Genomic DNA, 13,814 nt, shown 5'->3' with positions numbered 1-13,814 from the left:
TTTCTTTCTTGACATTATGGCTTGATGAGTTGTTGCTTTCTGTCTGCAGCGTCTGCTTGAAGAGATGAGCAGGGACCTTCTGGGGAGCTTTGCTTCCTCTGAGTTGCTTGGAAGGATCTGAGCTTATGGGAATGACTGAAGTGTCCTGGGGACAGAAAAAGAAAGAGTTTCATTTTAATAGGTTAATGGTTTCTGGACACTGAAGGATCCACTATTTGCCAAAACTACTTCTTGCTTTTCTTCTTTTAGCTTTCATGCTGCTGTAAATCTAGACATCATCTTTCCCTGACCAAGGAAAAACATTGACCTTTTCTGGTATTGACAAAAACAGCAGAAGACAAATCCAGATACAAATATTTTCATCCATTGCCACAGAAACTCCTTGAGAGCCATATAGCCCTGTCTGGTCAGCTGAAATGTGAACTCAAAATGTGTCTCCCTTGGCTGAGAATGGATGGAAAACCTTTCTCTAACAAAGTAGTGCTATGTATTCTTCCACCCACCTCGGGAGGAGAATCATCTCTGTACCCACAACTCTGCTTTGCTTCTTTTAGGTCAGGTTTTGTATAAGGAAAGTGATGAAGCTTACTTCTAGACCTAGAGGCTGAAGGTGGTGATAAGAAGAGCAGAGCAGTTGGCTTTAAAAGATAAGTACCTTTTAAAAGGCATTTTATTCTAGCTGAGACTTTTGAGAGACAACGGAATGTTTGTATTCCCAGAATTAGAATGGCTTTTTTGCAGTGCTGCTACAGTAATTAAGGTTTAGAGCTCAGTTCAAGACCTAATGCTACCACAGCTGGCAAAGAAGAGAGCATAAATAAGTTAGCAGCTCTTCCTCCTTCAAAATTAAAAAAAAAAAAAAAAAGAAAAAAAGAAAAAATAAATGTCAGGATGTTCAAAATTATGGAAAAAGTCATTATAAGGGATTTTCTCAGCTGGCTTCAATGATCTTTGGATGAAGTCTTTGGAGACAACATTCCTCGGAAAACATGGAATATCAAAGGAGAAGAGCACTGAATCTCAGCCACTGTAGAGCAGAATTAGATGTTCCCACATTTCTGTGAAGATCTATATACTTGATTAGAGTATCTTTCCAGCTTCTTTCAGTGTCTGAAGCCCTTTTTCTCTAATCTTCAGTTGTGCCTATATTGTAGTTAGAGGAGTGGTTGGTTTGTGCAAGAATATAGGGAAGAGAAGCAGGTACATCACTGGAGAGGAGAAGTTGAGGAGACCCTAGGTCAAGTTTTGTTCCAAATGTTTCTCTTCTCTATCACTGATTGGTAAATTCATTCACAGTATGTCCATGAGCAAGCTTACTACAGAGCTGCATGGAAATCTTCCATGGCAACACCTTTCCCACCAGAAAAAAAAAACAAACAACACCAAACCAAACCAACAAACAAACAAAAACCTACAAGTGCTAATTTGTTCAAAATAAAGGGTTTTCTCTAAAATTAAAAGAAAAATGAAAAAACCTCTCATGTCTAAGACAAAATATCTTATAGAAAGTCTTCAAAGGTCTAGCCTGAACTTGTTAAAAGCAAATGTTTTAGATTTTTCAGCTTGAAAAGATGGGTTACCAGGGTTTGACTTTCATTTTATAGTGCATGAAAAAAAAATATTTTTCAAGGTGGAGCAGGAATGAGATGAGTTTTTTATCAAAATGAAACTTAGAGAGCAGTTCAAAAAGGGAGTTTTTAAGGGTGTTTGTGGGGGGGGGGGGGGGGATTTGGTTTGGCCACATAGGAAATTTGAGGAAAAAAAAATCAGTGCTTTTTTTCCATTCTGAGAAGAAGAATGCATTTCCTGTGGACCAAAAAAATTCCATCTCTCACCCATCCTTAATACTCAGGAGCCTGCACCTTTTGCAGTGGCAGGGCTGGAGTCATGATGTGGGTGCTTGGTGGGAGCACAGCCAAGGAAAAGCACTTTGCTGTCAGGGGCATTGAAACTGCAGCTCGTGGGCAGGAGTGGGTGAGCCTGAGAATTACCCAGGCTGGCCTGAAAATTGGCAGCCTGGTTGGAAAGCATCCATGATCTCCAAGTGGCCAGGCCAGCCCAGGAAACAGCCTGACTGAACAGCCTGGGACACCCGGGAGGCCTTTTTTGGTGAAGTGCAAACCTTTAGTCACACGCACGCGCCCCACCTCAAGCTGCAAACCCAGTCATTCTCAAAGAATGTCTTGAAAATAATTAAATGGCTTTACGTCATGTTCCAGGAGATTAAATTTTTCTGCCTTGCATTTCTTAAAGCTACCAGCTTATAAGGTAGCATGTCAAAGCAACAAAAGGTCATACGTGGCACGACTTGCTGCAGCCTGGTGGGTTACAACCCCTTTGCTTTGCTGAGGAGGGAGAAGAAGAAAAATGCAACAGGCTTGGCTTAGGCTAAGTAGTGTCAACAGGCTTTCTGCATCTACAAGTTCTCTCTAGTCACAAAATGTTCACAGAAAACAGGCACTATATTTAGGCAGAGCTGATAGACCCTTTGCCTGCAAAATTTGTTGTTTTGTACACATCCGACTGCTAAAACACATAGAGTGTCCCCAGTCTCCCTATTACAAGGGCAGAGTGGTGCTTTTGGAATTGCTGTACCTCCTGTGAAGTCATGGGTGTCTTCCAAGTATGAAGAATAATATGGAAATTATGTATTGAACAGAATTTCTGTCCTCAGGTGGAATTTACATATTCACCTAATTTCTCTAGTATTTATAAAAACAAACAAAAAACCCCAGATTAAAAGTGAGGCAAAACTCTAAATAATACCAGCATGGTATCACCTGCTGAGCTTGTTTTGCTTTCCTTTTCTTTCTTTTTTTCACTTTCATGAGACTTAAATACCCATATTTTTAGGTTATCTGTGATGAAGAAGAAATGAAGTCTCCTCAGCAATAGGCAGAAGCAGCCCTTGGAGTAACACACTGCAAACAAACACCTCAGTCTCACAGAGAAACCTTTCTGTCACACCACCTTTGCAATCTCCTTTCTCACAAGGCTTTTCAAATCAGCCTAATTGTGATTCTTAGGGGAATCTCAGCTTCCTCTTTGTATCAGGGCAATGAAAAATTTTGGTGCTGTTTCTGACCACTCCTCTACATTGCAGCCCTGTATTCTATTCCAGGTCCTGGCACCCCAAAGCACAGAACAGACATGGCTCTAATAACCTCTCCTGGATGAGCTGCTGGTTTCCTCACATGGAGAAAGGGCATAGAGAAGACTAGAGAGATCAGGATAAATGAAAAAGATTCACAAAATTTTTCTCTCTCTTCTCAAGTTTGATGAAAACATCATGGAGGTTGAAATAGGAAAATGACAGTCTGTGATCTTTGTGTCACACAGAATATGAAAGATGGGAAAGGAAAAACAGACAAAAGAAAAAGAAGAAATAATACAAAAATGAATGAAAGAAAGGAAATGCTGGTGGTATGGAAAGAAAGTGAGAGACAAAGTGGCTGAGAAAAGAGGGAGATGAAAATTTAAAGGAAACATGTGAGGCAGCAAAATAGTAGCTGTACATGTCTCTAGTGGAAAATAATTATGGGGCACGTATAAGCAAATATGACATTAAAAATTACACAATAGCAGATAAGTAAAGGCTGTGGGTAGGTCTGGATAATTCTCCTCCAAATAAGGCAGCTGAAAGTCAGCATTCCCTTATTGCAGCTATTGTGAAGCTAAAGTTCACTTGTACTGAAATGTTTCCTTACTTTGTATCATAGCCTGATAAGTGATTTGTTCCACTGGGAGAAAATGTTTTATCACCACGGCCCATGTGTGTTTTGTTGGCATAGTATCTGAAGTGCAATTATTCAATTTAATTTTTCAGCTGGTGGGTATTTGTTTTAATTTTTAACAAAGGCGGGGCAAAAGAAGTGTTTTCCAAAAAATTCTGGTTTGCACTTTCTCGTCTCTTCTTTTGCTACTTTTCCTCCCTGTCCACAGCCAGATCCACTCCCTAAAGCACAGAGGCACTGCAGCCCTTAAATCAAAGACCCTTTGGGTGTTTTTAACACTCTGCTCACCCACAGGCACTCCCACCACTTGTTCCAGAGGCTGTTCCCACCGTCCCTGTGCTGATGGGCTCGAGGACACCGAGCACTGTCACTTCTGATCCCATCCAGGGGCACTGCAGGGACTGCATACCCAGTGCCAAAGCTGCACCAGGCCTACTGGTTCTCCCAGCACAGCCACTGCCTGGTGACAGCTTCTACAACACTCACACTTGGTAAATTCCTCCTCTCCTTGATTTCATATGCTGAACAGTAGCCAGAGCCATAATCTGAGGTCTTTATACCTCCCAAGAATCTTCAAGCCATACAGTTTAACAAACAGGTGCCCTTTTACCATTAAAATGACCTGGAAATGAGAAAGAACTTCTCCTAAATATGCAATGTAAACGTCACATTTCTTTAAACTTTTTTTTTTTTTTTTTCCCCTCTCTGTTCTATTTATGCAATAACCTTTATTTTGCTGGACTTCTTTCCCTTCAGTTCTTGAATTACACAGGATTTACATTAAAATAAAAGTTAGCCCTTTCCTTTGCTTGTGCAGATGCATGAACCTCTGTCTAAACCAAAAAAAAATCACAACTTTCTAGCATAAAGCATGTGATGTGTTATGGTAATGGTACCTTTGACCATTTTAACCAATAATCTTTGAAATGTACATAGAAATTAGGCAAGGTTGGGCAATATGTAAACATTACCTGCCAAGAAAGGCTGTTATACTGTACAACTGCTATAAATCACAGACTTTGTAAAGGCTGACTCTGGGTGAAATATCCTACACTCAATAATGAAACTATTTTCTTTCTTTGATGATGGGTGACCATCCCCAAGCCACTGACCACATGCCATGGGATGTGTCCCATGGGATTTCCTTGGAGATAAGTTGCAGATTAAAACATTGTAGTGCTGCTTGACTGCAGGTCTATTAAAAATCAGCCAGAGAGTGAAAATAACGAGAAATCAATCATACAGAAAAAAAAAAATTAAAGAAAAATGTGGCTCTGGGTAGAAACCAGAACCCAAAACTTCTTTTGGTTAGAGAGCTAACTGACAAATCCAGCCATCATTTCCCAACAAGGAAATGAACTTGTTGATTGTTCCCACTGGTCCAGGAAGAAAAACAAAGCAGGATAAATAAACAGGGTTGCCCCAAATAAATATTTGCCTCTAAGTATCAAGTGTCAAAACATCATCCTCCTGGAAACAAACTGGCATGATCCTACATGTTGTCTCTTTTAGTGGGATGAGGGAAATGCTGCATGCAGCCACTGGGTAGCTCACGGACTTATGGATACAGAACTTTAGAACCAGGACATTGCAAGGAAGACTTGTTTCTTCTCCATCTGCAAAAATCCTCAGGTCTGAGGAAGAAAGTACCAGTAAGTGAGAGAAGTAGCATGAAGTCAGTCTCACTTCTCAAGGTGACCTGTCTTCCCCTTTCTCTGAGCCAGTGCTCTTGCCTTATTGAACTGGCTGAAAACCAAAGGGAATTTTGCCACTTGAAACTGTTCACATTTAAAACAAAAAGACTTTCAGAATTCCCACAAGGCAGAAATTTAATAATAATCTGGCAGCTGTGGAAAATACTTAGTGCAGTATTCTGAGACTTCACTTAAAATGTTATATCTTAATGCATGGGGTTTCATCCGTGGATTGGTTGAATGCCTGGCAGCAGGAGTACTGGACATGACCATGGCCCACCAACAATTCTTTGGAAACACTGTCCCTTACAGCCCAAACTGTTCTGTGATATGTCAGTGGCAGCAGGTTACAAAGATCTCTGGGCAGTGATAAGGATCAAAGTGATCACAGAATCAATTAGGTTGGAGAAGATCTCTGAGATCATCGAGTCCAACCTGTGACCAAACACCACTGTGTCACCCAGCCCATGGCACAGAGTGCCACATCCAGTTTTCCTTGAACACCTCCAGGAATGGTGACTCCACCAGCTCCCTGGGCAGCCTATTCCAATGTCTAATCACCCCTTCTGTGAAAAATTCCTCAAATGTCCGACCTAAACCTCCCCTGGCACAGCTTAAGACCATGGTCCTATCACTTGTTACTTGTGAGAAAAGACCAACCCCCACCTGGCCACAACCTCCTTTCAGGGAGCTGTAGAGAGTGACAAGGTCTCTCCTCAGCATCCTTTTCTCCAGGCTAAACATCCCCAGCTCCCAGAGGACTTGTGCTCCAGACCCTTTGCCAGCTTCCCTGCCCTTCTCTGGACTTGCTCCAGCGCCAAAATGTCCTTCTTGGAGTGGGGGACCCAGAGCTGGACACAGGACCCGAGGTCCTCAGTGCTTTGGGGCAGCCAGCTGGCACAACAGGGTGGTGGCACTGCCCCATTCATGGGTTCAACCTTCTGAGCTCTTTCCAGCTGGGGAGCACTGTGAAATCACTGCTGCTCGGTGTACAGTTGTAACTCCAGTTTGCACAGACATGGAGAAGACATAGTAACACAGATTAGCTCCAATTCTTGTGAAAGCTTGGGTTTTGGCATGTCTTTCTATCAGCTTGCTGCCTCCTTGCATAACAATCCTCTTTATTTAATTATTGCATTTTAGAGGTATGGAATGGGAAAAAGCCTCTTGAACCAACATTCCCCCTCCTCAGGTGACTCCACAGGTGACTACATCCCAGAATTATCTTCAGAAACCTGCTCCAGCTCCACCTTAAAAATGTTTTGAGGTTTTTTTAACATCATGGCTTAACACAAATATTGAAACGTGAGCTCCTGATAACATTCTGACTGCAAGCTTTGAAGTAACCTTTGAAAGCCCTACAAGCAGGTTATTTTGTGCCTTCAGAGGACTTGTTATTCTGCTATGACATTTGCCTTTCCTCTGAGCATGGCACGCTGTGATTAAGAAGTGAGCTGTTTATCTCCTGCTCACAATCACTTGTAAGGATCTCAAGTACCCTTTACACATCACCAGCCACCCCTCCTGTGCCCTGTTACTTTGTCATTTAGCTTTATGACCAGTTGAACGTTCTTAAGCCAGATCTGAATGCGTGGGACAGCACAGTGCTTGTTCCAGGCACAGGGAGAGAATGCTGAGGTAGGATTTTATACACATCTCTGAAATCCCATGGTGCATTCCTGTTATGATCCCTCCACCCAGAAGTTTTATGGAACAGTCAGGCTTCAAGGCCAGGAGTTCCCATCATCATCATCTGCAGTTTTTCACCCGCTCAATCCCTTAATACCCCTAAGGGAATTGCTGTTCCCTCTTAAGTGAATGAACTCTCCTGAGCCAAGTAACTTCTGTTTAAAGTAAAATCTGTTCCTCAAGGAAAAAAATAAAAAAAACTCCAGCCTTGCTTACATCACCTTTCACTATCAAATACCTTCTCTTAACATAAGAGCTAATAAACTATGAGCAAGCCATCTGCTGACTTCATCAGTAAGTAAAACACACAGAGCTTCAACTCTGCCTCTGTGAAGCAAATTTTTCCACACATCCAAGGCTTTTTGAACTCTCTCTGGTTGGTCACATTCATTGTGAAGAGGATGCCAAAGCAGACACAGCCCTGCAGAAGAGGTCTTGGAGTCTGGCTTAGTCCAGATATCCAAAACAGGGGTGTGTGCTCCTGAGGCTCTCCCATGGGCCACACCTCTTCTCTGGAAATGTGCAGCACAGCTTCCCTGTGCTGCCCACAAGGAGCTGCTTTTTAGGGCCTGGGAAATGGGAACCATTTCTTTGCACCTCCAAGAGAAATCCAGGTAAAAGTTGTGGGTCACTGATTCTCTCTGGGGATGGGAACAAGGGAGAGAGCCTGCTTTTGAGGACATTTATTTCTCACCAGACCTGATTTAGTTGCCTGTTTAGGAGACAGGTTTTTTTATATCAACATTGTCACAGCATTAAACAGATGCAGAGTCAGGGTCAGAGCCCCACTGTGCTGGACATTTCTGATCCATGACCTAAAGCTGCTCCCTGTTTTGGGAACAACAATATCTATATTTTTTTATTTTATTTTATTTTATTTTGTTTTATTTTATTTTATTTTATTTTATTTTATTTTATTTTATTTTATTTTATTTTATTTTATTTTATTTTATTTTATTTTATTTTATTTTATTTTATTTTATTTTATTTTATTATTTCCCTCTGCAGACTCAGAGTCCTCACAGGGCTTTTGTTTCCTGTTTGTCTCACTATGTTTTAAAGTAAAAAATGTAGTAATGATCAGCCTGGTTCTTCTGTATTTTTTCAATCAATGCCTTATTTTCATTCTTCCAACTCTCCAGCAGTGTTTGCAGTGGTTCGAAGGGCTTGAAAGCTAGGACATCAGAAAACACCTTGTCAAGTCCAGCAGACTAACATGTGTACAAAAATAATAGTAGTCTTCTCTCTTTTTTTTTTAATCTTTTAATTCCTGACCTGTAACAAAAAAATTTATAAAATTATTGACATTTTAAGGGAAACAGGGAGGATTGTGATAATTCTACAGGCATTAGAAATAATGATTTTCACTTCATTAGAGTTTACTTTACTGTCTAATTCTCAGAGATAGCTCTGCTTGTTGTACCTGGCTAGTAAAGGTGTTCAGTAAAGAAACTGGGGCTAAACTCAGTAGGAAGCAATTGTGAAACTCTTTTACCACAGAGAAGCTTTATGAAAGCAGAGATTGTATTCATTGCTTTCACTTGGAAAACAGTGCTGGGATTGGATGAGGAAAATTTAATTGATACATGCTGTTACTCTTCATTTTATTCTCTGAAAAATAACTGATATAAATTCAAACCAAGTCATTCAACTCTAGATTTGTTTAGAAAGAGGGCAAGAAGCAAAGGAGATTGCATCCCATCTAAGGTTTGACTTGCATCTCATAAAGAGATGGGGAAGATGTAACAACTTAATTCCTATTTAACATTGTGGATTTTGCCTAAATTCTTCTCTAGAAATAAAAATTTAGTATATCTTTATTTAGGAAAGAAAGGCTGTGATGAAAATGATGAAGAAAAAGGTAGTGGGAAGGTTCTGGATCCTGGCAGTCCCTCTGCTTTAGCTGCTCTCATCACTATAATTTTTATGGGCACTGGGCTGGACTGGGATGTGGCTGCTGTTTGTGCAGCAGATGGATGATGCTGTGACCAAAGCATTCTGGAGGAATTGGGTTTTTTTCAGGCTTTGACACAGACTTTCTCCATAATGTTGAACAGATTACCTATGCAAAGAAAAAGCAAGAAGGTAGTGAGGCAAATGCATTCAGGCCAGTGCTCAAACACTGGAGTTTGTAGCATTTCAGCTTTAGAAACAGTATGGTTTTTAAAAACTCTATAATTTTTTAAAGAAACAGAACATCAAGATTTACCCTGTTATCTTGTGAAGTGAGTTTTCCCTACATAACAATTTGGATGATTTTGTTCTTAGTAAAAACAGAATTAAATCCTTTAAGAGCAAAAATAGCTATTTAGAAAAAACAATAATAAGCAAGCAGCAATAAGTGTATGTCATTACTGCACTCCAGAAATGAAGCCCATCTGAAATCTGCTCTCTAAATCTTACTCCACTGAGCTCCTGTGGGCACCCAGACCTCTGTGAAGGAAGAAGATATGGCAGAGGAGAAATGGATGAAAAGTTCAGCCAAGAAAACATAAAAGAAGTGCTGGATAAAATAGGTGGGAAACAGTAAATACAAATGTCAAACATGAGTTAAGGAAAGCTGCCCATTTTGTTTTCCTCAGCCTCAGAGGGAATGGTTGGCTGAGTGAGTTTGTGTCCCCAGAAAGTGTGGTTTCCCCAGAAATTGTTCTCTGCACAAGAAGTTGGAAGGCCACCTCTGCCAACCCAGACCTTTGGACCATTTAATCACATTGCAGCAATGCAAAGAAGTATCTGCCATCCTCCCAGGCTCCATATGGACCAGAGCCTGGGGATGCTCTTATGAGATTCAGTAATTATATCTTAATTTTCCCTCTTCTTTACTGGAGGGAAACATGCTATCAGATTAAAAAAAAAAAAAAAAAAGTGGAAATTCCATGGAATAAAAGAAAATGGAAGGACTAAGTGCTGAATTACTGAAGAGTGGAGGGAAAAATAACCCACCTTCCAAACCTGTCATGCTTCCAGCAGGAGAAGAGACACCCAAATGCCAAAAGGACAGAGGAAACAGCAGTGACTTTGAAGATCTAAATCTTCTCCTCTGTGCTGTACAATGTGTGCAATTTTGACTTGTGTACACACATGGAGAAAGTGAAATATCATCTCTTATCTGAAAAGTTGAATTACTTGAAAACTTTAGAACATTACAGGACATGTTCTCTAACATTTTCATTGAGTTAAGCAAGTCAGAGGAGATGCAGCAGCTCCACCTTTCTTCTGTAAGACAATATTGGCACTTCAAAGGACATGGTGGCCATGGAGAACTTGCTTTTCATGGTCACTAAGTACACCTGAGGAGTGCCAGCACCATTCCTGGTGCTCTGCCAAATACAAAATATACAGAGCTCTCATTAAAATGAATTCCATGTAAAGGTTCAACCCAGACACTCCAGGAACCAGTGGGAGGGTTGCGAAGTCAGTCACAAGAATACAGGACTCTGTTTTCCAAAAATGCCTTCCTAATGTAGAAATACCATCATGAAAACTGACCTGGACTCTCAAGATTGTAAATTCCACTGACAGACACCTTAAAAATGCCTCTCTACTTTTTGCTTTTTGAAAATACTGTGCCCAAGAACAACTAAAAGCAACTCACCCTGTGGAAAGCAAACTGAGGGAACCGCAGACTCCTTGAATGTCACTGGATTTAGAAAGCAGATCTTGAAGCCACACAGTGTCCCCAACTTCCTGCTTACAAACTGCTTTAGCATTGACTCAGTGGGAATAACACCATCCACTGAATCACCCACCCATCTGCAACACCTGCTTCTTCCTCAGCTATTCCGCCTTCCCTGGGATGACTCAGCTGAGCCTGGGAGATGGGAGAAGACCATACCTAGAGACACTTGGGCTGGGGGGAATTCAAGGCCCCCTTCTAATTCCTGGTTTTCTGCAATCTGGGATGCAATAATCCCTTGTCCACTCCCTGTGACTCCACACAGTTGGGGGGTGTTTTGTAACTGGTCCAGCCCTGCCTATCTGGAACAATTTTCCTGCCGAGACAGTGACTCACTTCCTCTTTAGGAAGCTCACCCAAAATCCATTTCACTTTAGCTTATAAACTATTATTAACTCCATCTGTAAAGCAAAATTTTTACTCATCTGTAGTGCTAAATGGGAATTTTCCAGTGATACACATTTTTTTTCTTAATTGGAAGATGTTGATTTGTTAGAACATAAATCTTTTTTAGAAACAAACCAGTTTTGCTTAGGCTTTCATCAGAAAAAGTGTTTGCATCCAAAGAAGGAGAACAGCTCAGCTTAGCCAAGACACCAGTGGTTAGGTCACTGACATGGCAAAACTGAGCTTTCTGGCTACACAGGGATCTGAACCTGGCCACACTATCCTCCACAGTGCCATAACAGCAATCATCTCTTAGGATGGAGCAAGTTCATGGTCTCCCACTGGTGATGTTTTATTGAGTCACCAGTCAGTGTTATCAGAACTTGGTTCTGATACCTTCTCCATTTCACATCCGTGCTTAATCCTTAGGTGTCTGGCAGTTCAGGAAAACCACAATTTTTTTTAGTCTTTCTCATTTTCCAGTGAAGCTTCAAAAAAATCTCAAGTTGTTCTCACTGAGGATGTTTTCAGATCCTTAAAGGCTGTCACAGGAGAGGAGAAATACAGAAGATTCCAGATGAATTGTACTCACTGTGTTTCTCAGAAGTAGTCCCAAGCAGGAGGTCACTCCAGTCACCTCACAAACACACAGGCTGCAGCAGTGGGTTTTTTTAGGACTGGTGGCAAATTTTTTTGTGATGTACTTTCATCATAAAAGACACCACATGAGTCAAAGTGTTTCCTCTGAAGTCCTTTATATTCATATTACTCTGAAGTCCTTTATATTATTCTGATGAGTGAGGTGATGGGTTTCTGTGGCCAATGGACACTCCAAATTGGTTGTAACCTAGGCATAACTGCACATTTAGATTTTGTTCAGATAGTAGATTGTCAATTATCCATGTGTCTATATTTTTCCATGGGCCATAAAAGCAAGACTCAATTAGCAAGTGTGGCTTTTTTCCCCCTCTATTTTCACCCATGGCTCAGGATATGTCTTTCAGATGCAGTTTCAGAAATTAACTTAAGGTTAAGTTCTGATATTTAAATATATATTCAGTAGTTTCGTCTCTGAAAATGCTCCTTTTTGCAGCCAGAAGGATGCCATTATCCTCTGAACTATTTCCCTGTTTTGTATTCCTATAGTACTGCTCAGTAGGAATCGTGGGGCTAATGGAACCATTCCCTCTCATTTTGGTTTTTGTAATCTGTTATTCATCAAGTGTTGAGCTTCTGGGGATTTTACAAACTATATCAACTCTCTTACACCTCTAGATTGCTCCCCATCTAACAGCCAAGAAGTCCTGGAACTGCTGACCACCATGGTCCTGCAAAAGCAATCATGTGCTGTTCAGCACCCATTTGATCCCCACAACCAAACAGGATGGTGGTAGATCTTTCTGAAAAGCAAAGGCTTTTGTTGCAATGTAGGCTGGAACACCCTCCTCTATGAGGACACGCTGTCTTTTAGTACTGTTTACTTAACTGCAAGGCTCCATGGTGAGAAAGGGCTTCTTTCTGCTAAGAGAACTTCATCACTGGAGATATCTCATTTCTGGGGAAAATATTTGTCATCTGTTTCTAGGAAAGACATTATTTCAGGGAGCCTTAGCCTTGGCTGTGCCTGCTTTCCATGTACATGCTGTGGACCCATATTTACTGCTAGAACAAAAGGACAAGGGAGGGAAATGTCTGTGCAAAGGAAATTTTCAACCTAAGAGTGGAGAGTCTCAGAGGGTTTTGACTGCAAAGGAAAAGGAAAGAAAAACTCCAAGCCAATCTGCCTTTTCCACCCCCTCTATTTGTCAGTTGCTCCCCCTCCTTTAGACTGTCAGATTTCACTCCCATTCTACTGTATGGGCACATAAATCTTGCCAGAAATGCTTCACTCACTTAACACCTACCTGCTGGAGCTTAGATTCAGAGAGAGGGGAGAAAAAGCAACCTCAAATCCTGGCAATTCTTATAAATCACAGTGTTGCTAATCTCTTTTCAAGAGAGTCGAATGTAAAGTCATGTTCCTTCTTGTGAAAACATTACTAGCCTGTGGGTGTCAACACAACCTTCTTTTCCAAGAAATCTGTTGCATCCCACAGCGACTCTAGAGAAATTGCACTCTGATGACAGTGAAGAGAGTCTGCTAGAAAAACAGCACACGCCAATTCCATACAACAGCAACCTCAACCAGCACTTGTTTTTGTAAGATCAGCTCTCTCTAATTTCACAAAAAGCAGAACTGAACTTGACCAATATATATTTTATGGGAGTTGTTTTAACAACCTCATTGTTGAGAACTCTTTCCCCACCCCAAAATCACATTTTCAGCTTCCTTATTCATTCCGTGCCAAGACACACTATCCCATTTTTTTTACAGCTCCCATATAGAATAAACAAGAACATAAACCACCTGGCTGCTACCTTTACACATCCTTCTACACCCTGTCCTCTAACAGTGGGACTGTCTCCTCCTCTGGGAGCTCCTCAGCATCAATTTAGTCAGTCAGCCCTTGCAGTTACCCTGTTTTGATAAAAGTCTTGTCTCTTCCTGAGGAAAAGATCATCCCCAATACCTCAGACCATTAGAAATCCATCTAATCATGAGATTTGAGGAAATCTCAAGATGCTTCCCAGATT

The 13,814-nt window shown here is 41.0% G+C and overlaps 1 long non-coding RNA gene across 1 annotated transcript; it reads right to left on the bottom strand.

Annotated features, from left to right (window-relative positions):
• LOC132324052 (uncharacterized) lies at nucleotides 1-10,994 on the bottom strand. Its single transcript, XR_009485502.1, has 2 exons — nucleotides 10,713-10,994; nucleotides 1-145 (listed from the first exon to the last, which is right to left on the bottom strand). It is a non-coding gene; the product is annotated as an uncharacterized LOC132324052 (long non-coding RNA).
• Between the last annotated feature and the right edge of the window lie 2,820 nt (nucleotides 10,995-13,814).

This window comes from Haemorhous mexicanus, chromosome 2 (genome assembly GCF_027477595.1).
Source record: "Haemorhous mexicanus isolate bHaeMex1 chromosome 2, bHaeMex1.pri, whole genome shotgun sequence".
Lineage (NCBI taxonomy): Eukaryota > Metazoa > Chordata > Aves > Passeriformes > Fringillidae > Haemorhous > Haemorhous mexicanus.
The sequence above is the reverse complement of the archived record's forward strand: the minus strand, read 5'-3'. Positions and strand labels throughout refer to the sequence as shown.